Source organism: Argiope bruennichi, chromosome 11 (genome assembly GCF_947563725.1).
Source record: "Argiope bruennichi chromosome 11, qqArgBrue1.1, whole genome shotgun sequence".
Taxonomy (NCBI): Eukaryota; Metazoa; Arthropoda; class Arachnida; order Araneae; family Araneidae; genus Argiope; species Argiope bruennichi.
The window spans coordinates 34,207,607-34,234,308 of record NC_079161.1 but is presented as its reverse complement, the minus strand read 5'-3'; the positions used below and the strand labels follow the sequence as shown (position 1 = coordinate 34,234,308).

At 34.2% G+C, this 26,702-nt stretch overlaps 1 long non-coding RNA gene across 1 annotated transcript; it reads left to right on the top strand.

Moving 5' to 3' along the window:
- Positions 1-1,882: 1,882 nt before the first annotated feature.
- On the top strand, positions 1,883-21,387 carry LOC129957499 (uncharacterized). The gene is made up of 4 exons (XR_008782770.1): positions 1,883-1,981; positions 4,962-5,163; positions 10,089-10,278; positions 20,822-21,387. It is a non-coding gene; the product is annotated as an uncharacterized LOC129957499 (long non-coding RNA).
- The last annotated feature ends 5,315 nt before the right edge of the window (positions 21,388-26,702 follow it).

Sequence of the window (26,702 nt, the reverse complement as noted above, 5' to 3'; positions counted from 1 at the left end):
TTAGGATAGAGACGCCTAACACAAATTTCTTTTTCGGCTACTATTAACTGCATGCCAAGGACTAATCACCAAGGATCACACAATAGATTCAGTAAAAATGCTACATTCGCACCAAAAGTGCAATTATTACCAAGCCAATGCTATGCACGGCATTCTCTGCCTTATCCAAGATTCACAATTTTTTTTTGCGTAGGGCAGGTGATAACATCTTTATTACAAGAATATGCCAGAATGTTTTGGGGAACTATTCCCACTGGATGATGTTTATAGAACTGGCATACTATCTGCTAGTTACAACGAGGTAATGCGATTCGCAGAATTAAAAATCATGCAAGAATTCTGCATGGATTGTTAATTCTAGGGCTACTAAATTTGACATGGTCAAAGCTCATTAAACAAGGTTATTTCAACGTTTTAATTAGATCTCAACTAGTCTACTCTAATTCCAATTGAGGATTTTACCACTAACCTATAGTTTATAAGTAATTTCTTTTTATTGGTACCACATTTGTTAGGAATCCATAAAATAGTTTAGATATCACATGTCATGGTAATGACCCACTCCAATTCCCAACTTGAGATTCTACCACTCACCTATGTTCCGTAACTAATTTTTTGAACTATTCATGCCGCTGTTACCAGGTATCCATAAAAATAGTTTAGGTGCCATAATGGCATGGTAGTGGGACAGGGGGTCTCGGTTTCCCAGCATAAGAGTACGAGACATGCAAAAGAATATTAGAGTTCAATTCTCCGTTAAGATACACTACCAATAAATAATTGGACACTTGTGATAAAGAGTGATCTGGAGGGCATGGTTGTTCCATGTTCTATCAGTGATGTATGTGAATATGCCTTCTTGTAAAAAAGGGGTTGTGCAAACGAATGTGACGCATGGAGTAGCCAAGTCATACTCTTGGCCCTAGTTGGAGCTGCTTAAAAAACAAGAGACGCTCACTTGGCTTAAGTCGCTCAGAGATCTTGTAAAGTGCCATAAGTAACAACAATATGACAAGTGACATTGTCATCCTCGAAAAACATGACCATGGAAACCAAGCAAGTGGGCTTCCTCGCGTTTGTTGCTTATTAAATAGTCGCAGATACTTATTGGAACTCCTCAAGTCTGTACGCCATCGGTTTGGTACAGTTTACCTCTTAATTGCGTGGTCTGCTAAGTTGAAGTGCATTATGACAACCACCACTCACCTTCCACTTCCTAACCTCAAAAACTATTGACGATTTCGGAATGTTTAATTCCCTATATATGCCTTTCAATGATCGACCATTTCAATGATATCCAACAATTACTCCTTTCTCGAAGTCAGACAGAGCTGAATTTCGTGACTAATGCTATTGCTGGATCCTACAGGATATTTAAGTACAAAAGATGTGACGTTGTCATAACCGCAGATAATCTCATTTACATGGGTGTCCATATACTTTTTGGTAGATAGTGTATAATCTCAAGTTCTGTTGTTTAAAATTGCCTTCTGGATTGCGATTTGTGTTATTAAGTATTTAGTATTTAATTCATCTTTTTGTTGTTGTTGATTTCAAAATTCTTTCTTAAATTCTAAAAAGTCACGAACATAATAATAAAATATTATTCTATCCTGGAGTTCTTTACCAGGGCTTCAAATACTTTTTACAAATGTAGCCTCATTTTAGTTCATATTATTGGCGTTCTCAAGTGTATTTATAATCAAGGAAATTGAAAACAAAAACAAATAACTGATCTGCAGTAAAAGAATTTAAAAAGAAATAAAAGAATTTAAAAAGAAATAAAAGAATTTAAAAAGAAAGTGAGATAATAGTTGGCATCATGTTATGATGATTGAATAGTGACGTAGACGTTTATATAGTGAAGTAGATAATAGTTTGCAAAGATTTTTGGTATAGTGATATCTCACTTCGTCTGATTCGGAAAAGGCAGACCTCGACTGCCTTAGGATTGAGACAGACTCTTGTTAATCTGAATAAGGTAATTTTTCTCGTGCTTCTCTCACAAGTTTATTATATTCGGTAAATATTTAGTATGTTGCGGATGTTTTCTGGTACTTTGCTTTAGGTTATAAACTGATAATTATAGACCATCGCGTTCTGAAAATTTTCATTTTTTTTCTTCTTTTTGCAGCCTAATTTTTCTGAGAAGTTAACTTTTTCATAACCCTGTAAGTATTTTGCTGCAAATGAAAGAGAATAATGTTTGACGCTAGCTTTTAATGTTTCTGTAGTTAGCTATCTATGGGATATTCATTCTCAGCCAGCGTATAATATGTATCCGCGTTTGTAACGTTTTGTTACGCAATTTTATTGAATGCCAAATTAGTAATTGTGAACCATTGTTCTGAAAATTAATTTAATCACATTTTCGACACTTTTTGGACGTCTTTTGAGCATTTACTCTTCTATTCTTATTTAAGAGAAATATGTGGATTAAGCTCCAATTATTGGCTTATAACAATTGTTTCATTGTTGACGAACTTTTAATTGAAGTTCGAATAAGAAATTTATAAATTATAAGTTTCAACGGCATATCCCGACAAACAATTTGCTTGTCCATTTGGGTCACAACCTTTAAGTTCAAAACCTTTATGACTAGATCAGTATGTGCAATATTTAGTTCGCAAATGCAAAGCAGTAACTTTCTAACGGCATTTTATTCCTACACTATGAATTCTGAATATATAGAATTACGAGAATTTGAAAAATCGAATTCAAACATATTCCGACCAATATTTTAATAAAACTTCTAATCTCTCAAAGTATATTTCAATTCTAACTGTTTATTTGTTACTTTTTTTTTATCTCGGTTGGTTTTCTCTTGAACTTTGAAGTCCATATTTAAAAAGGAAGTGCATTTATTTGTGCCGGAAGTTTACAGGACAGCCATTAAAACTATCAAATTCGACACAGGTATACTTTATAAGATGAAAATGTTTATCTTTAAGCGTTTTTATGAAACTTTAATTGCATACCAAATGAATTTTCTTGGGTCATTATTTTCTGAAACATCGAAGCAAAAATTTAGTTTCTGCGTCATTTTAAAATTTAAAAAATCGCCTAAGGAAATCTTATTGCCATATAATTCTAAATTTTGGCAATTTTTAAAATAAGTATTAGTTTTTCTTACATTACATTATTGTAATGATATTCAAACCATTTGTATTGTTTCATTAAATAGCAATCGCATGACTTCTTTCCATTTCTGAAATCTCCAGGAAAATACTCTTCTGCTAATCCTGAAACAAACTGTAATTACATTACCTTAAAAGATAACTTGAAATTTGATATAGAATACTCGGAAACTTAATTTTGAGGAACTTAATAAACATTTAAGCGATGTCATAGAATTATGCTTCATTAAGAACATGTTTCAGTTGAGGAGCGTATCATGAGCGTTAAGTTGTATTTATGAGATTCAACATAAAACGAAAGCAATATTCCCAGCAAATCAATTGGTGTTTAGTCTGCAATACTCTCCAACCTGAAAGCGCCTGTATTCGTCATTGAGAATTGCAAGTCGCGATCCTTTGGGCATCTGAAGCTGGAATGTTGCAGATATTGTTTTAACTTAAAAAAAATTCGCCTAAAACTATAATGTGAGCTTAGCTACTCTAATGCGTTGAATGCAAAGATTTTATATGCAAGCGTAGTGTTAATCTTTGAAGATAAACGGATCAAAACGAGCCACTCTGATGTCGAAGATGCAACGTATGGTTACAAGGGAAAAATACCGCTAACTTTGATTGCTCGATTATTTATGTAGAAATTTTTGTGGAGTTCACATCTCAAAATAATACACGTTGCAATTATCCATTACATTTTTTTACCTGAAAAATTTCAATCTTAAATGAAATTTCATCTAGGGGCAGTTGAATGATTGGATTATGTCGCATCTAATTAGTTATGTTTTGCGTTTTGATGGGTTTTAATTTATCATGCCATTTCTCATAGCTTATTATAATCTCTGAAATTCGAACTCGAGTTTTTGATGGATTGTCATATTTCAGTCCTCCATGAATTCGGAAACTGTCTTTAGAGATGCCTGTATATGGCCATAATCTAAACTCGTTGAGCTACAACAATGAAACGTCGCTCAAAATTTTAAGATCTCGATTAAATTTTGGACCAAAATCATTCAAGCATGTGTCAGAGTGCAACACAATAGCTATGAAGTATAAAAAGGTAGACGCTTGATATTTGGTACAATTTTAACATCTAAATTATCTGTGCCAAATCTTGAAACTAATCAGTCAATGCGCTGTCGGTAAGTATATCTGTCTCTATGCATGTGATAAAAACTCAACATTTTAGTAAGATGAAATCTGGCATGCGATTCTCGTACAAAAAATGAGTTTCTAACAATTTTAATTTTGATCGACAAAAAAAAAAAAAAATCCTTACATTCTCAGTTCACTACAATACTGAAGAACAAAACGGTCATATGCGGACCTCAAATAAAAATTCGTGGTGGTCATGGCCTTAACAATAGTTCACAATTTTAATGCTAGGGCAGGAGGTTAACATCTGAATAGGGGAATTTCTTGAAAATGCTTCGGTATGTTTTGTCAAGCATTTGTTCCACATCAAAAAAACTTAAACTGATTATCTAGCATCAGCTCAACACCAGTATGCTGTCTATTAATTCTTTATTAAAAGTTTAGCAAACGATTACGAGTCTAACTCGTGCATCGAATTACTGAATTTAATTTTTAATCTGCAGTTAAGTAAAAATATAAATTTAAAAGGCAAATCACTAAAACGCTTCACTACCCAAATCCCCTTTTCATAGAAATTAAAATAATGCCCCAAATAAGTTGCATCATGTGATTAGCAAAATAAATCACTGTCAATGGTTTTATAAACCGAGATCCCTTTTAAGGATCATGTAATTTTCTATATCTTTAAATTGTGAACAGTTTAAACACGTTTCACTAATGTATTTCCGTTCTTTTCAGGTTGTCATCTCATCTGCTATTGTCCGGATACTTGGCGAGTCGAGAAATTCCGAATAAATGGTGGGATTTTAGAAGACTTGCTATGCAAGAATCTGCTGGTGCAATTCAAATTGCAAGGCATTCAATTGCCTTGTTGCAAATTAGACAACAAGGATAACGCTGGATCCGAGATGCGTTACGCCTGTACGGGACTTTTACAAACGTAAGTAAACTGAAATATCATTATTTTTCTTAATTTACAATTTATACTTCCTCTTAACTTTCAAGCCTAAATGTTGAATGTTATATTTTAAGCAGCTTACTTAAAATGGCCTCCTAAAATTACAGTATATTCAATTGTTAATGCTATTTATTGACAATAAAATCATACTAAGTATATTACTAAATGAGTTTGCTGCATATGCTTGGTAGAAGTGTTTTTAAATTGCGACTCCATGTTCATTCTTACTTTCTAACATATGAAGTACTGTAATCGTCAAAAAATTCAAATTCGAGATTTTGACCACCAATATTATGAATAACACTAAGTTTGTTCGTCTGTGATAGCCAATTCAAAACTACTTTAAGACAGACGGGTGAATTTGGATTATGGCTTTTACAAAAGATTTTTAAATATTTGCCAAATTATAAGCAAAATCCGTCTTAAAGAAATCTGCTCTGCTGTTTAAACACAAATTTGCACTAACTCGAGAGTTCAGATGAAACTTGGTACATATTTTAAGACTAGTGTTGCTTTAAAACGGGACATTAATATAGCTAAACTAAACTTGGTACAGGCTTAATATCTAGAGTATAGATGTCCATTAAATTGTGAATCAAATCTATCAAGGGGTTCACGTCGGTCGGTCCGTCTGTAATTTCAAAAACATGTAAACATGATATATAAAATGTGGTTTGGGATCAAGCCGATTTCTATCAGTTGGGATAAACGCGTCTAAAACGCATTAGTTTTTAATGTACTATTAACCGCATGCTAGATATTAATGGAGACTCCATAACATTCTTATGAATTTAAGATCGCACGATAAATTCTTTAATGAAATGAATATTTGATAATTGTACGCCAATGCCATGAAACATGTTCTCTGGAATAACACCTTTTTAAGTATGTGACAGTTTGGTGACCACTTCAACTAGTTCTTATTTGTACGGTTAAGAATATATTTTATTCTTCAGTGTTGAAATAAGTTATAAATTGTAAAGCAAGATACTTAAATTTACAGCTATTCCCAATCATTTTACTCAATTAAAGCAGTCTAGCCAATTGACAACAGGCTGTTTCAGTCATAAACTCTACTTAAAATCGTCCTTTCATCATTTTTCAATTTGTTCATAAAATAAAAGTTAAATGTTTCAAAACTGTTAATTAAAATCCGAAATGTGCTCTAAATGGTTAATGGATTTGTTGCTATCTAGAATGTTTTTAATCGATTGAATTCAGGAGTAAATTTACGCCATCCAAGTCAAATGCCGATGAAAGTGCTCATGCACTCCACTACTTCATTTGCACGCCATGATGTGCTCTTTCATACATAAATTACGAGTTTTAAAACAGATGTGGCTTATTTAATATTGGCCGCCTTTGTTGACCAGCTGGGTCACCAGGTGTAAAACTCCCAAAATTCAGTTAAATATTTATGTGCCTTGGTCTCTTAATAGCTTAATCAAAATATTAAGCTTCAAATGTACAGTTCCATAGCTCGCATTATAGAAACCTTACAACATTTTGTTCATTGTAATATCTAATTTTCTGTCATCTCCAATTTGCCGTAAAATTTAAATTTGAATTTGAAATGAAAGAACTTCAATAAATGCGAACTTTTTTAACTGAAACCAGTCATTTTTAATTACAGAAAATCGAATCTTTCAGTATTGTAAGCTTACATGTATCGCAGAATATTTATAATTCAGTATTTGAAAGAATTCAGTGAACTTCTGATTCGTCAAATTCAGTTTTGTCTTCAAAAAGATTTGAATACGACAAGTGTTATTTCCATCAATACATGTACTTCAGAAAATTATGAATTCTACGTTATATAGTTCTTCGATCCTGTAAATCATGGTCAGTAAAATTATCTTGCGTCTAACGGTTGTCTTCCGAGATGAAGTAGGATATAGTTATAATGCCTTGAATATCATTATTTTAAGATTATCAACAATTGTATTATTTTAGACAATCGGCCTTAGAAAATCCAAGCCCTGAGTAGTGCATCTTCATCAAGACGATGCTTTATTTATTTATAGAGTAGGCATTCAAATTTTCATAACTTAATAAATTTTAATTACAAAAGAGTGGAACTTTTAATAAAATAGGATTGAGACATTAATATTTAATGACTTATAGAATATAGGATCCGTATAAAATTTTTTTAATGTATAAAAAATCTGTAAACGTAATTTATAGGAATATTTGATTCAAAGTATATAAAATGTCTCATTTAGACGAATCCGCGCATGTATCTAATAAAGTTGTAGAAATCAGCTGTTGGTCCCTGATTAGTGTGGATATCCTATGCATCGAGTTGTATTTGCCTTAAATAAGATTGAATTATTGAACTGATAACCATTTTAAAACGTCGTAGAACTTTTCTCGTATTGCTTTTTTAGAAAATATCGCATTTGATAGTCTATTTCATACAGACAGCAATACCTAAAAATGCTAAAAATCTCATCTTTAGGTTAAAATTTCAGAAAGAGTTAATTCAGTCTTTTAACAGGAGTTTTTGCCAGCATAATTGCAGCATTATAATTAGAACTTTTTTCTACGCACTTCATTTCTGTGTGAAATAAATTGTTTGAAAACAAAATATTTTCTTAAAATTCATTAATAGTAGAAAATTTATGAGTTAACATTTGTATAATACAAGATTTTTTTTTCAACTTTAAAATGATGCAAAAACCAGTTGTGCTATATTTTCGGAAGTCAGAGGAAAGATACCGATATTTCGCTTCATTTTCAGTTAATGAAAATTCTGATTGAAATTTGCACTTTTCCCGAAGTGAAATTCCCACCCTCTAAAATAAGTTTCTGATAAGTTTAGTAGTTCTAGGTTAAACGGTTTTGTTTGTAGAGCGTAGATATATTAAATTAGCATGAATAGAATATAAAATAGGGCGAGAAAAATTTCTCGCCCATTTCATTTTTTGACGAAAGCCATGGTAATCTTAAAGCCACAACCATTACGCCGATTTCATCAAACTTTACTTTCTCATACAAAGTATTGCAATTTGCAAAAAAACTCAATTGGGGATTTTTCACGAATTTTTTCTGATATCTTTAAATCCAAATCGTATTTTTGGCATTTATTCCCGTTCATAAAACTTCACTGTCAACTTTGCTAAAATTTGGGTTAGCATAAATTTGGGTAAGATAGACGTTTTCATACGTCTATCTTAAAGCTTTTTCAGTTCTGTCAGCGAGATTTAAGGCTGGAAGAACACGGACGGACTGACATAATTGCAAAAATGTTTATCTAATTCGATTTCTAAAATGTGGAGACTCGTCAATATCGAGTTTGAATTTTTTGGCGATTACAATACTTTATCTATACTTCGTATACGAGAAAATGCCAGTTACGCCAAAGATTAATATTTAGTAACTATTGATCACCAATGCCATGCAAAATATTGGCATATTTTGCCCAAGGTTCAGTTTTATGTTGAAGTATAACGTTTATTAAATGAGTTTGGAGAAAGCCATTCCAATTTTTGTTGGATGGAAAAAAACTGGTGGTCTCTATAGTTCAAGTGTCACCTGCTCCATGCCACATTTCAATTTTTAGAGCTCTCAAAATAGTTTCGATATAGCCTCAGAATCATACTCTGGAGTCATTTCGTACATATCTAATTTCTCCAATTTACGTACATATCTAACCAATAAGAATGTTACGTACATATCTAACCAATAAGAATGTTACGTACATATCTAACCAATAAGAATGTTACGTACATATCTAACCAATAAGAATGTTACGTACATATCTAACCAATAAGAATGTTACGTACATATCTAACCAATAAGAATGTTACGTACATATCTAACCAATAAGAATGTTACGTACATATCTAACCAATAAGAATGTTACGTACATATCTAACCAATAAGAATGTTACGTACATATCTAACCAATAAGAATGCTTAATATTAAATGGCACTTTCATTTAGTATAAAATTTATCGAGTTCGAAGAATCGATAAATTTTATCTATACTTCGTATACGAGAAATCTAGCCACCCTAGGTGACTAGAAGAATCTAGTCACCTAGGGTGGCTAGATTTCTAAAATCACAAGTTCGAAATAACTGCTTGGTATCTAACTCTGCATACTGTGTACAGATAAGAATCAACTGGACGGAGTCTTACAGACATTTTCTCGCATACTTTCTACTTAATTGTCACATTTACCTTCCTTCACATATAATTGTTGAACTTGGACGATATTGAACTCCACGGGTGCTCAACTTTATTTTCAACTCCTGTATGAGTCTTTCTCTTGAAGTAGAGAATTTTTTGATGAACCATATTCAGAAATATACAATCTTTGTTCGACTGAGGCCACAATTTATCAAAGCTTCAATTTTAGTAAGATTATATAGACAATTAACATTTGATATAAATGCGACGTTTATGGCGCTGCGTTTTTGAGTTATCACTTTTATATCCATAGAAAAGTACAGAACCGATAAAATCTCAATAGATTTATTTTGAAATTTTCATTTTGTATTCTACACCTTAAATGCTAATTCTATATACCAAATTTTATCTATCTAGCCCTTATACGTTTTGTAGTTATCGTATTCATTCGTTTTCGTATCAAATTTTGTAGAAATCTAGCGATATTTATAAGATATGTAAAGACCACATATCAAACTTCATCCACCGAATTCAGTTTGCAAGTGTTCAAGTAAGATATAATTCCAAAAAAGTTTTTCGAATGCGGAATGGCTTAAAGCGTAGATTCGTTAAAATCTAGAGTTCGAATTTTTTGACGTTCACAATATTTTCTTATAGTTCAGACATGATTAAGTAATATTTGGTAGATTAAATTTTATCTCATTAAACTTTAATATTTTAATTTTTATCTCAATCCTACATGTATAGAGGTTTAAAAAAGTTATTTCTTTTTAGGATTGTTGATTCTTTCATTACTGAGTTTATCTGGATCTACTGCCATCTGCTCTGATGGAGGAACTTGACCAGATACAAGTAGCTTTGTTTTCAGGAACAACATATCCTAAATTTCAAGCTTCCTGAACAGTTCAGAAAATTTCTTCAGAAAATCAAGTCCAGAAGATCCCAAGTAATCGAATTTAACATGGTAATATTTTTTTGACTTAAATTATAATTAGAAATCTTTGAAGATTTTCTGGAATATTTAAGAAATCTTTATAGTATGTTATTCAAAATAGGATGTTTCTAAAGATATTAAATTTGCATAAAATGAGCATGTGCAATTAATACTTGAAGAGCTTGACTGACTATAAATCCCAATTGTCGACTGTCTTAGCAAGTGACTATACTATTTGATCAGACTTCTGTGGCAGTAGATTTTTCCGAGTCCCATTGAGATTTCAAAAATCTGATCTTATTAGCAAAATGCAATTTTCTTTCGCAATTGCATGCGAAAGATCTTGATATAAAAGTTCAAATGACGTTGATTCTTTTGTCCATTAGATGTCTAATTTTCAGTATTAATTCTAAGTGGTATATGTTGCAGTTCATTGCGAAGTAGTGTAGGAATCTTTTTCCAGTTCTGAAAGCCCGAAGTAGTTTGATTAAAATACGGCGATTCAGCCTCTTGTCAAGCTTCTCCTTTTTAGCGTAAGTCGCTGGGAAGGCTTTTGTGCAAGGACATATTTTGGAAATCTTAAAGGAAGTCGGAGCATTTCTTTTGTGCATCAACTCCTGGAAAAATGAGCTATCATGACCATCTTGGAGGGTATTTAGTGAATTTCTGACAAATGAACCCGAGTGTTTCAGTATTCAACTTCAGAATTAAGATTGTAGGAATTTATTATTCATGGTGTTTCTGTAATAGGAAGTTGTTCCAAAAGTCTTCAATATTACAATAAGAACAGTAGTAAAAGAAACTCTTTATATTAATCAATATAAAAAAAAATCTTTAGAAGTAATGCTCTCAATGGATTTCTCCATTTTCTATCTGGAATTCAAACATATTTAAATATTCCAGTAAACAAATTTACATTCGTCTTCCCTCCCCCCCCCCAAATAACTCATTCCATTAAAGTTAGAATTCGAAACTAATCTTTCCATAAGTGGCTGCTCCGAATAATAGTATACAAGCCTCGACACATCAATAAAACACTATTGTCTGTGAAGAATACGATATCTTGTCTTGTGTTTTGATAGACCATGTAAATATAAAAACATAAATTTGAAACCGTTTTAAATTATAGTTAAGTACCCACAACATACCGTTGAATAAAAGCAATTCAATCCAAGAAACTCAATACTTTGAGCACCGAACAATATTTAATATTTAATTCGTCCGATTGACAAATTGATTTCAATACTTATGAAATTGAGAATAAAATTGACTTCATCAAGTCATCTGACTTTTTGCCTTTAAAGACTTAAGTCGTAACTCTTCAAGCAATAATTTTTAATTTCGGAGCCGATAATATAAATATGATGCATGTTAAAAGTGTATGCAAGTTTACACACGGTTAAACTGAATAAATGACATTAATTTTAGAATTAATACTCTAAAATTTATTAACTTAAAAGAGAATATTAATAGTGAATATTAGTAAATATTCGTAAATTGTATCATTTTCCCCTCTCGATTCCATTTTTCTCCTAGGAAAACATTGCATCAGAATAGGAAATGGTATGCGTTATTAATTTTAAATTGTGAGAAAGTGTCCTGAATTACGATTCCGAAATTGGAGTTCAAAAATTAATATGGTGTCTACCGCAATAATACAGAAGTAAAGACATGGAATTAAGATGGAAATATAAATTTTCCGATCACGTAACTATACGCCTTATGCTTATCTTTCTCGCTATCGAAATCTTTGAAACTTCAAATAACCAGTAACAATGCATTTAAAGAACTGAATGTAAAATGGCAGGAACACAGTTCTCAATCCACTCTTGCAAAATCCTTCATCAGTAACATTAGATGCGGGAAGAATGTTTCATTTACATAAAATTGCAAATACTTCAATGAATTTTTTTCACCATTATATTTAATTCACGACCAGAATCTATAAATCTCTAATAAATTGCACTTCATTCTATCAATGTTGCCTACTTTCTGGATTTATTTTCCTGTACCAGCGATTGAAGTGAAAATGAATCGATTATGTATTAAACCAAACCCGTTTCACTAACTTTTTAGTAATCGGTGTTCATCAACCCACGTCGATTCACTTATTTTTTATTCGAAGGTCTCGATTTTAATCGTCAATCATTCTTACGCTCTCGCATATGTAGTATAAAGTATAAAATTAGCTAAAAATTCCCCTCCCCGTTTCAGACTTGCATGAATTCGAAAAACCTTTTTGGGAAACTTCCATCTGTCTGTGACAAAACTCAAAACGTCTTTGAGCTAGGCGGTTGAAATGTGGCATGTCCTTATACGGGATATATAGATTTCTATCGAAGTATGAAGTAGAAACCTTACAAATTTTGAGCCAGATTTAACAATGGCTTGACCGTCTATCTGTGCAAGTGCGAAAACTCAAACGCGACGATTTAAATATATCATTTGGTTTATGATTTTGAGACTACAAGTGTAATTCTGTGTCGAATTTTCTTTTCAATCGGCTGGAAAAATGCGTCTAAAACACAAATTAGACTTTCGAATACTATTAACCTCAGGCCAGGAACTAATGGACAAATAACTCGCCAAGGATGACACGATAAATTCAGTAAATACTAAATTCATGCCAAAGTCAATATTTCGTATCTGTTGTACACCAATGCCATGCAAGGCATTCTCTGGGATATCCCCTTTATTAGAGTATGCGAGAATGTTTTAAGGAGGCCACTTCCGTTGGTTTCATAAGCGTACTAAATTCTTATCGATTTGGTGAAGGTAACGTCCTCATTTGAATTTATCTTAAACACCATCGATCTTAACAGTTAAAGTATAGCGAATTTCATTCATTTAAATTTCTTGAATACAAAAATTAAAGCTACATTGACCTTTCATTAATATTACATTTACAACTCCAAGCCATGATTGGCACAGTTTGGCCATATTTGGCTCTTTAATGAAACTATAACTTGTCGGCATACATTTGTAGTGGTGCATCTTGGCACAGATCTGAGCCTTGCGTCATGAAATCGAAACTCGATAACTTCTCAGCAGGTACTTGGGCACCATTTCAGTTGCAGAAAGTTAAGGAGAAATTTCATTTCTTTCCCTCATACCAACTCTGAAGTATAAAGATGGGCTTCTTATTTTAGAAAGATTCAGATAAAAATAACGAGAAAGTGCGCGCGCACTATTAGGGTTAGGTATTTAATAGAAAGGCTTAATATATTTAACATTAAATTGGGGATAAAAGGTTTAGAATAGCATCCTCCCCTCCCCCTTTTTCTTAAAAAAAAAAAAAAAATAGGACGGGCTAGCAACCAGCCGGCTGGTGAGAGGGTGGGAAAATATTCATAACTATAAATTCAATTTCTCCCTTTACCACCAAAAGAAGCTTAATTTATACTTTCAGTTTTGGTAGTGTGGTGGAAAAAAATGAAATTTCCCACAAAGATAATGTCAATCTTTCTGATGCTTAGCTATAAGAGCAAACCAGAAGTACGACAATGCACGTTATTTTTTATGTAGTAAACATAGGCTTTCGATAATCACTTTCACGAATTGTTAGGATGAGGCTCATTGAGTTAGGATGAGGCTCATTGAGTTAGGATGAGGCTCATTGAGTTAGGATGAGGCTCATTGAGTTAGGATGAGGCTCATTGAGTTAGGATGAGGCTCATTGAGTTAGGATGAGGCTCATTGAGTTAGGATGAGGCTCATTGAGTTAGGATGAGGCTCATTGAGTTAGGATGAGGCTCATTGAGTTAGGATGAGGCTCATTGAGTTAGGATGAGGCTCATTGAGTTAGGATGAGGCTCATTGAGTTAGGATGAGGCTCATTGAGTTAGGATGAGGCTCATTGAGTTAGGATGAGGCTCATTGAGTTAGGATGAGGCTCATTGAGTTAGGATGAGGCTCATTGAGTTAGGATGAGGCTCATTGAGTTAGGATGAGGCTCATTGAGTTAGGATGAGGCTCATTGAGTTAGGATGAGGCTCATTGAGTTAGGATGAGGCTCATTGAGTTAGGATGAGGCTCATTGAGTTAGGATGAGGCTCATTGAGTTAGGATGAGGCTCATTGAGTTAGGATGAGGCTCATTGAGTTAGGATGAGGCTCATTGAGTTAGGATGAGGCTCATTGAGTTAGGATGAGGCTCATTGAGTTAGGATGAGGCTCATTGAGTTAGGATGAGGCTCATTGAGTTAGGATGAGGCTCATTGAGTTAGGATGAGGCTCATTGAGTTAGGATGAGGCTCATTGAGTTAGGATGAGGCTCATTGAGTTAGGATGAGGCTCATTGAGTTAGGATGAGGCTCATTGAGTTAGGATGAGGCTCATTGAGTTAGGATGAGGCTCATTGAGTTAGGATGAGGCTCATTGAGTTAGGATGAGGCTCATTGAGTTAGGATGAGGCTCATTGAGTTAGGATGAGGCTCATTGAGTTAGGATGAGGCTCATTGAGTTAGGATGAGGCTCATTGAGTTAGGATGAGGCTCATTGAGTTAGGATGAGGCTCATTGAGTTAGGATGAGGCTCATTGAGTTAGGATGAGGCTCATTGAGTTAGGATGAGGCTCATTGAGTTAGGATGAGGCTCATTGAGTTAGGATGAGGCTCATTGAGTTAGGATGAGGCTCATTGAGTTAGGATGAGGCTCATTGAGTTAGGATGAGGCTCATTGAGTTAGGATGAGGCTCATTGAGTTAGGATGAGGCTCATTGAGTTAGGATGAGGCTCATTGAGTTAGGATGAGGCTCATTGAGTTAGGATGAGGCTCATTGAGTTAGGATGAGGCTCATTGAGTTAGGATGAGGCTCATTGAGTTAGGATGAGGCTCATTGAGTTAGGATGAGGCTCATTGAGTTAGGATGAGGCTCATTGAGTTAGGATGAGGCTCATTGAGTTAGGATGAGGCTCATTGAGTTAGGATGAGGCTCATTGAGTTAGGATGAGGCTCATTGAGTTAGGATGAGGCTCATTGAGTTAGGATGAGGCTCATTGAGTTAGGATGAGGCTCATTGAGTTAGGATGAGGCTCATTGAGTTAGGATGAGGCTCATTGAGTTAGGATGAGGCTCATTGAGTTAGGATGAGGCTCATTGAGTTAGGATGAGGCTCATTGAGTTAGGATGAGGCTCATTGAGTTAGGATGAGGCTCATTGAGTTAGGATGAGGCTCATTGAGTTAGGATGAGGCTCATTGAGTTAGGATGAGGCTCATTGAGTTAGGATGAGGCTCATTGAGTTAGGATGAGGCTCATTGAGTTAGGATGAGGCTCATTGAGTTAGGATGAGGCTCATTGAGTTAGGATGAGGCTCATTGAGTTAGGATGAGGCTCATTGAGTTAGGATGAGGCTCATTGAGTTAGGATGAGGCTCATTGAGTTAGGATGAGGCTCATTGAGTTAGGATGAGGCTCATTGAGTTAGGATGAGGCTCATTGAGTTAGGATGAGGCTCATTGAGTTAGGATGAGGCTCATTGAGTTAGGATGAGGCTCATTGAGTTAGGATGAGGCTCATTGAGTTAGGATGAGGCTCATTGAGTTAGGATGAGGCTCATTGAGTTGTTAGGATGAGGCTCATTGAGTTGTTAGGATGAGGCTCATTGAGTTGTTAGGATGAGGCTCATTGAGTTGTTAGGATGAGGCTCATTGAGTTGTTAGGATGAGGCTCATTGAGTTGTTAGGATGAGGCTCATTGAGTTGTTAGGAATACACATAAAATAACACATCCTGTTCTTCAAATTTGGATGCGAAGTGCAGAATCAAATTCCACAAATTATTCGTATAATTCCAAAAATATCAATTGAATACTTATTTGTGCAGTAAAGTCGGGTATCGCTGATCGGCTACTTTTAATAAGTCATCCATTTATACAGTTTCTGATCAGTGTTCTAGATGGAAATGATTGATAATCCAATAGAATTTAAGTTTTGCCCAGAACCATTTCTAATTTGTTAAATATTTAACAGCGGTTTTCTCTTAACATCTTCATTGTCAAAGAATGTATAGAATTCTTTCAAAAATTGAGCGAGTTCTATAATTAAAGATGCATATTTAACGTCTATTCAAATTTGAACTACTCTTATTCTTGGAGGATAGTGACATGCGCTTATGTTCTGTGGTATTTTAAGTCTTTGAAATAAAATTTACTTCGATAGCAAACTTAATTTTTCCCTTTAAAAAATATTTTCAGTAAAAGCGTTCTTCTAAAGAATTTAGAAAATTTTATGTATTTTAATGGCTTGCGTAAGTTCCCAAACCCAGTTTGGCCCTCTAATTGATATAAAATTTTTCCATCTTATTTCATGCATCATCCGTTAGAAATAACACAATATTAAATATTTGTAGGTGCTCAAAGTTATTGAATTATTAGGAAGCATAACTAACAAAAAAAATCAAGTTACTGAGGAAACAAAGCATTATGAAACGCTTTCAAAATTAAAGTCGAAAAGTAAAAACATGCTCAAGTCAATTTTAAAGATGAAAACACATAAGCTTTAAAATTCTAGCATTCGTTCGAGACGAGTGCCGCAACATTAAACATACCAGTGGCTATACAGCAATTCGTACAAGTTGGAAGAAGTTCTTGGCTGCGGCCTTAGATTTGTGAGGGCAACATTTCTATTAAAATGGCAGCGTTGAATTATATTGCGTAATTAGACATCGTATAACAATTTGCTTGATGTAACATTTGCTATCTTTTTTACATCTAAATGCTTAAATCGGCAGGAAGAGTTTATTAAACTGCTAACATAGTATCTAGTAGACTTCGAAAGTCTATTTTATCAGGCAAAAGTAGCCTTAGTTCAACTTTTCCAATATTTTGGATATGTGCTATTGATTGCCTACTTATTGGTGCAATAGTTGATGTATTGGATAGCTTTCCTTAAGCAATCTTCAGTTGTACTGAAATGCATTGAAATTTCTTTCTTCATAACTATTTTCAAACAATACTACTCATTCTCAGAGGAAATAGAACTGCAAAGAACAGAGCACTTGCTTTGGGTCATTATTTTTAAATTCTTAAATCTATAAACTGACTTGTTAAGTTCATATTGGGAAGCCAAACTGCTGCCACTGGTTTTGTATTCAAATATCTGGTAAAATGAATACAACGATAATTTACAGATGAATGTTGGTGAAATATTTCATAATTTTACCCTATTTCATTCAATTTTATGTGCTTTCAACTTATGTTTACATTTTTATACTTCGTGATTAATACTGCATAAAAAAATATTAAGAATATATTTATATATTGTGCAATTTGAGATATGCGATAACTTTCTAGGAACTTTTAAAGTAATGCCTATAAAAGTTACTACAATACATTAGTGTTATGTTTTTACTACTCTTAACTTAGATAAAAAAAAAACTCCTTATTATTGAATAACTAGTTGGTATGTTTAGCACAGCGAATTCGTTGAATCTTCTTATCTTATTGAATCTTCTTATTTCTTAATACGTTGAGAAGATTTTTCCAAATATTGAGGATTAAATACTTTATGTATTGAAATTCTGCGGAATATTTTTATATATCTAATTTCCAATTATGCTTCTTATATATCTAATTCTTGAGCCTTCAAATTCTTGTTCATTTATTAATTCTCCCCCCCCCCCCACTTTGCATAACTTTTCTGCTTATGTTGATACTGCAAAGAAATGAATCTTGCCGAGTTTTTCCAATTGCTCTCTATTGAGTTGACCTGTAGAGAAATAACACATGGATTGGATTTCCACATTTGCTTGGCCATTCTGAAATGGACCAAATGTATCAAGCCATTGTAATGCTTACTGCCCGGTTTTAAATACGTCTTAAAAGTATTCTGATAGTACAGGCTGCTAATCTGCCCTCTTTGAATAGGAAATAATGGAGTTGTAAGATTTAGCATACTTTTATCAAGATTTCAAGATCATAAAATCTAGAATGAAATCTATTGTATTACATTTTCGTATACGAAGTATAAAGATAAATAGTTATTGTCAAATTTCGAACTCGAGACTTTGGCGAATCTCCTCGCTTTGAACTTCCCTGAGTTTGAACCCATTTTTGGAAAATTTCTGTCCGTGGCAACAAACTCTTTGAGCTGGGTGGTTGAAATTTTGTATAAAGTCTTCACACCAAATTTGCAGTCTATGAAATCATGTGCAAAATTCTTTCAAGTCCGTCTGCCTTTCTGTTCGAGTTAATACATTTAAAAAAGAGCTAGATGGATAAAACTTGGTAAAAAAAATTTAACATCTCTAAGGTACCCATCTGCGGAATTTTGAGCCAAATCCAACTGTCTGTACTTTCAGAAAAACATGCAATTGCTATAATTAAAAAAATGACTTAAGTATATCAAATCAGTTCTACGATTTTGATTATAAATGCAGTTTTGTTTCAATCGGTTGAGAAAAGTGTCTAAAGCTCTAATCTAATTTTTGGAGACTATTAACACATGCCGACGATTAATTGCCAAATAATTCGCCAAGGATGACACGATCGATACAGTAAATGCCAAACTCAAGCCAAAAGTTAATTTTTCGTTACTATTGTGCATTATGTCATGCAAGGTCTTTTCTGGTACAAGTTTATTAGAGTATTTGGAAGTTTTGGAAAAAACCATTCCTGCTGGTTTTATAAGCGTAATGCAAAGTTGAAATTAACTTAATCTTCATTCCAGTTCTGGAAAATAAGGTAGTTTGTCTAATCCTGGGTCTTATTTACAAAACTGCAATCTTTGTAGAAATTAGATATCCAAAATTTAAAGAATCTTAAGAGATGTAATTCTTACTTTATCTTTTAATCGAGTTTCTAACAATACTCTAAATGTTATTGAAGTACAACATGTATATTCAAGCTTAAAATAACTGCGAGTCTCGCTATCATTTTTTCAATAATTATGTAATCTGATACAACCTGAAATCCTAACAATGTATGCCTATCTAGTTTAATTATAGTAGCTGCCTTGTGTATTATTTTGAATTGGAGTCTGAGTTTTAAAATCCAGTGTGTTCTTTTTTATTTCAGTAAAGGTTTTCTGGAAATTCGAATATTTAAATAATTCCCAACTTAAAATTTCCTTACAGTATTGGGAAAATCATTGCGGTTATTCAGTTGTGCGAAGATTTAGTGCTTTTCATGCTTGTCTCGTTCTTTTGTCCAAGTCATGGAGGCAACTTTCAATTTGGAACGTCTATCTCTAATTTGGAATTTTGTTACTATTTCACTGTTATAATGCAGTATCCCATGTATTGTCGCCATTCTGTAGTCTGAGTGTGGGAAACCTATATTGTCTACTTTATCGGTAGTGATGCGACTGATTTCGAGAGGTTTTGGCATGTTTAACCGTTTACTTTTAGGTGAATTTCATATTTAATACTCTTGCAGAAATAGACCAGTGGATAAGTAATATAAGTTTAGTTATGCTGAGAAATGGAAGATACTTTATTCTATGAATATTTCAGGGGAACTCTGAATGCAGCTAACATAGCAGAGTTGAACGCATAAATGATACTTGTAGATACTAACGCATTAGCAGAAGGTATCTCGCTTTGTAAAGAACACAACAGCACAACAATATTCGTAGTAAAACTGAAGAGCGCGCTCTGCGTTTAACTTTAAAATTAGCTTCTAGAGTTTTGTATAAATTTTCTTACAAAGCTTGCAATTATCAAGGGAACACTTTTTGGATCTCCGTTCTTGAAAAGTTTAAATCTCTAAGTTGACATATCCCCCGTTTTTTTCATTCATATAAAGCATTTCGCTAGACTTTCGCTATTCAAAATAGTCCATTTTAAAATTGCCCATCGGTTAAATTTAAAAATAGCTTCTTGGTAAAATAGAAGTTAGAACAGTTTCAGTTTATTAAAACACGAGTCGATTCTTTGAATAGATTTCTATAACAAAAAATTCAAGGGTAGTCTCTGAAATACATTGTTCCGTTGGTAAAAGAATCGAATTACTCCCAATATACTTCAGAATCTTCGAAAATTATACCGAAATACATTAAATTTTTAAAAATTTATTCTTTACATCAGTTAAGTAAAATCTTTATTAAATTAAAAAATATTAGTCCAGCCCTTTAAATTTCTTTAGATTTAAGAACCATAAAAACGAAGGATCTTAATCTAGTGAGGAATTTTTATGAAGAACGCAATATGTAGAAATAACTTGGTGTCGTGTTTCTTCCCCTTTTAATCGTGAAATTCTAGTGCTCAAAAATCGAAAACGTAATGAATAGTAAGGTATAAGAGGGTCGGGAAAGGGAAGGCTTAAGAGGACTTGTCGTCATCTGGCATGGATGAAAGATTACTAGGTCCGTCTTTCAACATCCCTTACGCAACATGAAAATGAGACTAATTTTACCGATCCCAGAAAGATCTAGGATAAATTCAATATTTAATTTCAGTTCTGCGCGATTCCTCTACGTGCCTTTTTATGTTTAGGAATTGCTGAAGGTTGCAAAGAATGAAAGATTACATTAATTTTCACTTCTGTGACATTCTCAGGATAATGTCTTGAAAATATCAGGTTTTTGAAAAATTATGATATGGTAAAAGAATTACGGTTATTAAATTTCTGATTTCAGGAGATCAATATTGGTGGTCAAGATATTTTGCCTTCACGTTTTATGCCAATACCTTCAAAATTCAAAGTGTACATCATCGATAGAGTTGAAAATCGTATGGAGATATTGACAGCTTTTATAACGAAAACTATATTTAGCAGAAATACCATTCAAAACGAACTTTGTAGGGATGCAGTTAAATCTGATATAGATCCTGAGAGAATTTGAGGTTATCCTCCGAAACTGAAGAACTTTTACACAAGCCAGGCTGTCATGGATGATGCACTGGTGCTCCACCAGTCTGCTCACTTCATGAGCATGAAATCTATAACCGTGAACTACCCGAGTGGCTGTCATCATCGTCACCAATAATCAACATGCGCGATGATTCCCTATAATGCTTCTTGCAGCAATACAGTGCACCCACGAATTTGGACAAGGCTCTCTGCATTGGAATACGTACTTTTCATAAAGTACTCCAGAAGCGACCACGCAAGACACCTCTTCTAAATTCTAATGTCATTTTTTAAATGTGATTGTAGGAAGATCATGAACAGTTTGGCAACTTTTATAATAAGTTTCTCAAATATGGGCTAGAAATGTCATTTTTCATGACAACCTGAAATAAAACTAAATTGTTTACTTCTGTTAATTTTATTCGTTGTCAATACAATCAGAAATTCATTAGCATAACATTTCCTATTGCAACGTTACTATGTAGTCAATCTTATACGAATTCTATATTCCACGTCAAGGCAAGAAGGAATAGCTAACAAAGGAAATAGCGATGCTTCTTTGCTTAATGCAATTCTCCTTTCTCTACAAAATGCTTAATTGTATTTGTTCAACACAATTCATCCTGGAATTAGCCATAATATCAAAGGTCTCTTGGGGAATAGATTCCTTTTGTTAAACCAATTTAAGCGTATTACTTTGTGGTGTTAACGATGCCTAATTTGAGAACTCGTTTGAATCCTATGTGAATAACCTTTTTATTGAAAGTAAAATTCTAAGTCTTTGTCTGTCTTTGGTCCCACGAGTGTGTGTGTCTGTCTTTGGTCCCACGAGTGTGTGTGTCTGTCTTTGGTCCCACGAGTGTGTGTGTCTGTCTTTGGTCCCACGAGTGTGTGTGTCTGTCTTTGGTCCCACGAGTGTGTGTGTCTGTCTTTGGTCCCACGAGTGTGTGTGTCTGTCTTTGGTCCCACGAGTGTGTGTGTCTGTCTTTGGTCCCACGAGTGTGTGTGTCTGTCTTTGGTCCCACGAGTGTGTGTGTCTGTCTTTGGTCCCACGAGTGTGTGTGTCTGTCTTTGGTCCCACGAGTGTGTGTGTCTGTCTTTGGTCCCACGAGTGTGTGTGTCTGTCTTTGGTCCCACGAGTGTGTGTGTCTGTCTTTGGTCCCACGAGTGTGTGTGTCTGTCTTTGGTCCCACGAGTGTGTGTGTCTGTCTTTGGTCCCACGAGTGTGTGTGTCTGTCTTTGGTCCCACGAGTGTGTGTGTCTGTCTTTGGTCCCACGAGTGTGTGTGTCTGTCTTTGGTCCCACGAGTGTGTGTGTCTGTCTTTGGTCCCACGAGTGTGTGTGTCTGTCTTTGGTCCCACGAGTGTGTGTGTCTGTCTTTGGTCCCACGAGTGTGTGTGTCTGTCTTTGGTCCCACGAGTGTGTGTGTCTGTCTTTGGTCCCACGAGTGTGTGTGTCTGTCTTTGGTCCCACGAGTGTGTGTGTCTGTCTTTGGTCCCACGAGTGTGTGTGTCTGTCTTTGGTCCCACGAGTGTGTGTGTCTGTCTTTGGTCGAGGTCGGTTCATCGGTTCGTTTAAGGGATTTATGAACGAATGGAGAATTAAGCATCTTGCAGAGAAAGGAAAGTTACATTAAGCAGAAAAGTATCGTCTTCATTTTATGTTGCCATCTCTTCCATGTCTTGATATGGAATGCAGAGTTTTTAAAGGTCACCTACATAATAGCGTTGTGATTGGAAAAGCTATATTAATGAATTTAGTGTTGTTGAAATCGATTAACAGAAATGAATATGAATAAAGTTTGTTTCAGGTTACTTCTAAAAGAAATTTCTAGCCCGTATTTTAGAAATGTTTGTGAATAGTTTGACAACAATTATAATCTTCCAACAATCAGTTTGGCAATGTAATTTCAGAAGCGATATCCTGCGCGGTTGCTTCTGGAATACTTTCATAACGATTGATTTCCGATGCTGTGATCCTTGTGGACGCCACATTATTCTTCAGGAGGCACTACAGGGAATCGTCGCTCATGTTGGCGATGACGACGGCCATTCGGGTAGTCAAGTTCAACGACACGGTTCTAGATTTCCTATTCATGAAGTGAGAAATCTGAGCAGACTAGTGGAGCACTAGTGTATCTTGTAAAGCCCATGCTGCCATGGATACGTCCTTCAATTTTGGAGGATGGATCTTAAATTCCCTCTGTATTTTCACTTAAGCTGCATCCTTTACGCAGCCATATGTAGTGATATTGCTGCTAGTGCACCACTCAATGGTTAGCTGTATTGCCAACTACAGCTATCCGTTGAGTGTTTGTATAAAACCTCGATTTCCAACTCTAACAATGATTCAGATTGTGATTTAGGCGACATTAACACAAGAGTGATAAAGCGGTAAGATATCCTGACTACACAATCTCCTGGTATCAGAAATTTAGCAACTGATTTGATATTGCTTCATTTTAAGAATCGTTTATTTTCAGGACATAAGATTATCTAGAGTATGCTACAGAAACGAAAGCTGTCGTATCTTTGTAATCCTTCTGCAATTTCTGATCTTGAGGCATTTTGGTGAGCATGTTGAGGAATTGCACGAAATTGTAATCTAGGATAACTTCAATGTTTTAGACAATCTTCTTGGGATCGATAAAATTAGGCTTGTTTTTATTTTGTAGAAGAGTTTGGAAAACAGACCTAGTAATCGTCATCTGGCCATGATGCTAGACACGTCCCTCTTAAGCTGACCTTTATTCGCGAATATTCATAGATAGGAAACGTTAATCATCTGTAATCCATTTTTTGGACCTACCAAACTCAAAATTAAGTTCAAGAAAAAACAATATTCTAAAATCTTTTTAAATTTTGTGCAGTCTAGTTAAAAACTGTAAACAATTCTGAGAATTAAATGTATAATAGAAAATGCAATTTGCAAAATGTGGATGTAGATTATAGGTAAGATAGTAAATAAAAAAAACCTTTAAGATATATTTAGTTTCTTTTAGATCAAACTAGACGTCAAACGGTTAATATAACTAACTTCTACCTAATGTATTGATCCAAAATTCCACATTGGAAATAAAATATGCGACTGCATGATAGGTTAATTTTTCGTTGCGATATCTAAGACATTGATTTTTGTGATTTGTTCCATTAATTCGAAATCATTGTTTTCCTAATGGTTTCTTATTCTTACACTTAAATTTTAAGCATAAGTCTTCAAAAGCAAATTTTGAGTTTTCGTCGAGGGAAAATTCTTGTATATACTAGTTCGAAAATGCAACGAACATTTCAAGTAAAATTTTCTGTTGTGCTAAGAGTAAGAATTCGTGTATCAGTTTTTCTTAGTTAATCCGATAAAGCAAATTCTCTTTTACTGTAAAACTTAAAAATAAACAATCCATGCTAGTTAGATGCGTGCATTCTTCAGAGAAAAAATTGGGCACTCCCTTCAGATTATAGGAAACTGCATATCGGAAATATGAATTATAGTATTTCAACATTGACTGAAATGAGAGCAAAAAGCCTTACTCGACCCATTACTCGATTGGGAATCTTGGATAACGACTCTTCTGAAAAGTGGGTTGTCAGCTGTATGCTTAACACAATGCCTCCATATTCATTTCTAACTTTGTCATAGATATGACTGTCAATACATATTTAATAACAAAATGCAATTTTGAACTCAAACACAGCTGCAGTTTGTTTTCAGTTGGCTGCAATATACGAAAGGGCTTTCTAAATGGGCAAATGCATGAAAATTACTCCCATTCTCAATCGTGGTTCGTAATTTGATTCTTGGTCTATGAAATGGTTCTCCTGTACTTGTCAGACTTCCATCATTAGGTTCCAAAAATTCTTTTTGTGCAACTATAGTTTTGTACTTTAATAGTGACAGTCTTTCTTGGTTGTTTAAAAGCTTGTCAGCTATTTTGTTCACTCTTTATTCGATATATGCTTTTGTGCGTATTACCTTTATGGAATGCTTCAGAAGAATTGCTGTTATACTTTCTATTAAACTGTTTTTGTGCGGTGTAAGTCTAAAAGTTGCCAATTATGCGTCGAAAATCCAGTTTGATATGGGAAATATCTGCTCTCGGATGCAATACATAACACAAACTACAAGTTGGGTCCTGGAGTCATCTGTGTATACATGTCAATGTAAAACTGCAAAATGCCAGTCTCCAAGTGAGGTTTGTTCTTGGCCGAGGTATCCTAAGGAGTTTTCTGTCCAATTTGCTGCTTTTTATTATATAGACTTAATGTCAACAGTTTTAGTCTGCAGAGGCTGGTATATTCCATTTTCCATTTCTTGAGATTAGTCAACCTGTAAATGAAATGGTGCTGTCTATAATCTAATCGTGGATGTTGTCCTACAAGCGCTTGAATTACTGAATTATCTGCCATTTCTCTCTGCTAGGTTCAATATTATACGTGTATGCCATGGGAAACCATCCGGTTTTATTAATTTCGCCTGTCTTATGGAGATGAACCACTTGATAATCTTGTAAAAATGACTGACTGATTGGTTGGTGGTATAGATAATGTGTCAATGTCTCAATTGAATCTTTTCTATCTCTATGGACACTCGGGTGATTGCTTACATCCTGCTACTTGTAAACACATTGACTGATAAAATCGAGTTTACTAAAGGATTTTAGATAGAAACTGTTTACAGCTACTTTCCAATTGTCTGTACTATCGCAATTTTTTTAATGTTGGATAACATTGACATTTGTTGTGGGAAAGTGGGAGGGAATTGCATCTTTTAAAAATGTATATTCTTTGAGTACTTGCTTTTGAGTTTCTAGTTTAATATTTCAACTTAAAGTATACGATACTTAAATATCAACTGAAAATTCTAGAAGCCAATGGCTTGTTTGACTTCCCCAATAAGAGCCATGGTTATGGGCATATATTGATCAATTCTTTGAACATATTCTGCCCTAAATATTTAGGAATTCAATTTGACTGAGTGAAAAGAGACTGCGAAGGAAACTTTTACTGCCTTCTGGTAAGCCACTTCAATTTCTTAAGATCAGTCAAAATTATCTCGAGACTGATAAATCCCAGGCAGACAAAACAATGCTCTACTTCCTGTTAAAAAAAAATTTCTAGCGAAATTTCTTAATCGATTCAGCCAAGGTGCCTTTTTGGGTTTTTAATGATCGTGTTTAGCATCTAAATAAAAATTCAAATGTCATTTTGATCCAAAAAAACTGCCTGAAATTCAAGTCGCACGTGTTCTATGGAAGTGCTCCGTCTCCAGAATTAAATTGTCTCATTGGATAGACTCCAACAGTCTGTCTCTTAGGAATCTGATTTATTCCGTTTCGTAATGGAGATAAATATTGTATATTTGAGGTTTGGCAAATCCTTCTAAATACTTAAAGGACCCGATCTTTTGATTCTTCTGACTTTCATAAGACTACAGGTGAAGAAACTGGCTTTCTCAGTCTCATTTGCTCTCGTCCATAAGAATCTCTCGGTGAATTAGATGACATCTCTAAGGCTCTTTTTACAGATTTGTATATCGGATTAGATTTGTCCATAAGCAATTTCATAAGCCAGTTTTAAACTTGAATCTTTGCCATCTAAATACTATTTTAAATTACTTTTAATTCTTTTCTGTCTTAACCAAATAAAAATTTCCGTAAAAGGCAACGTAAC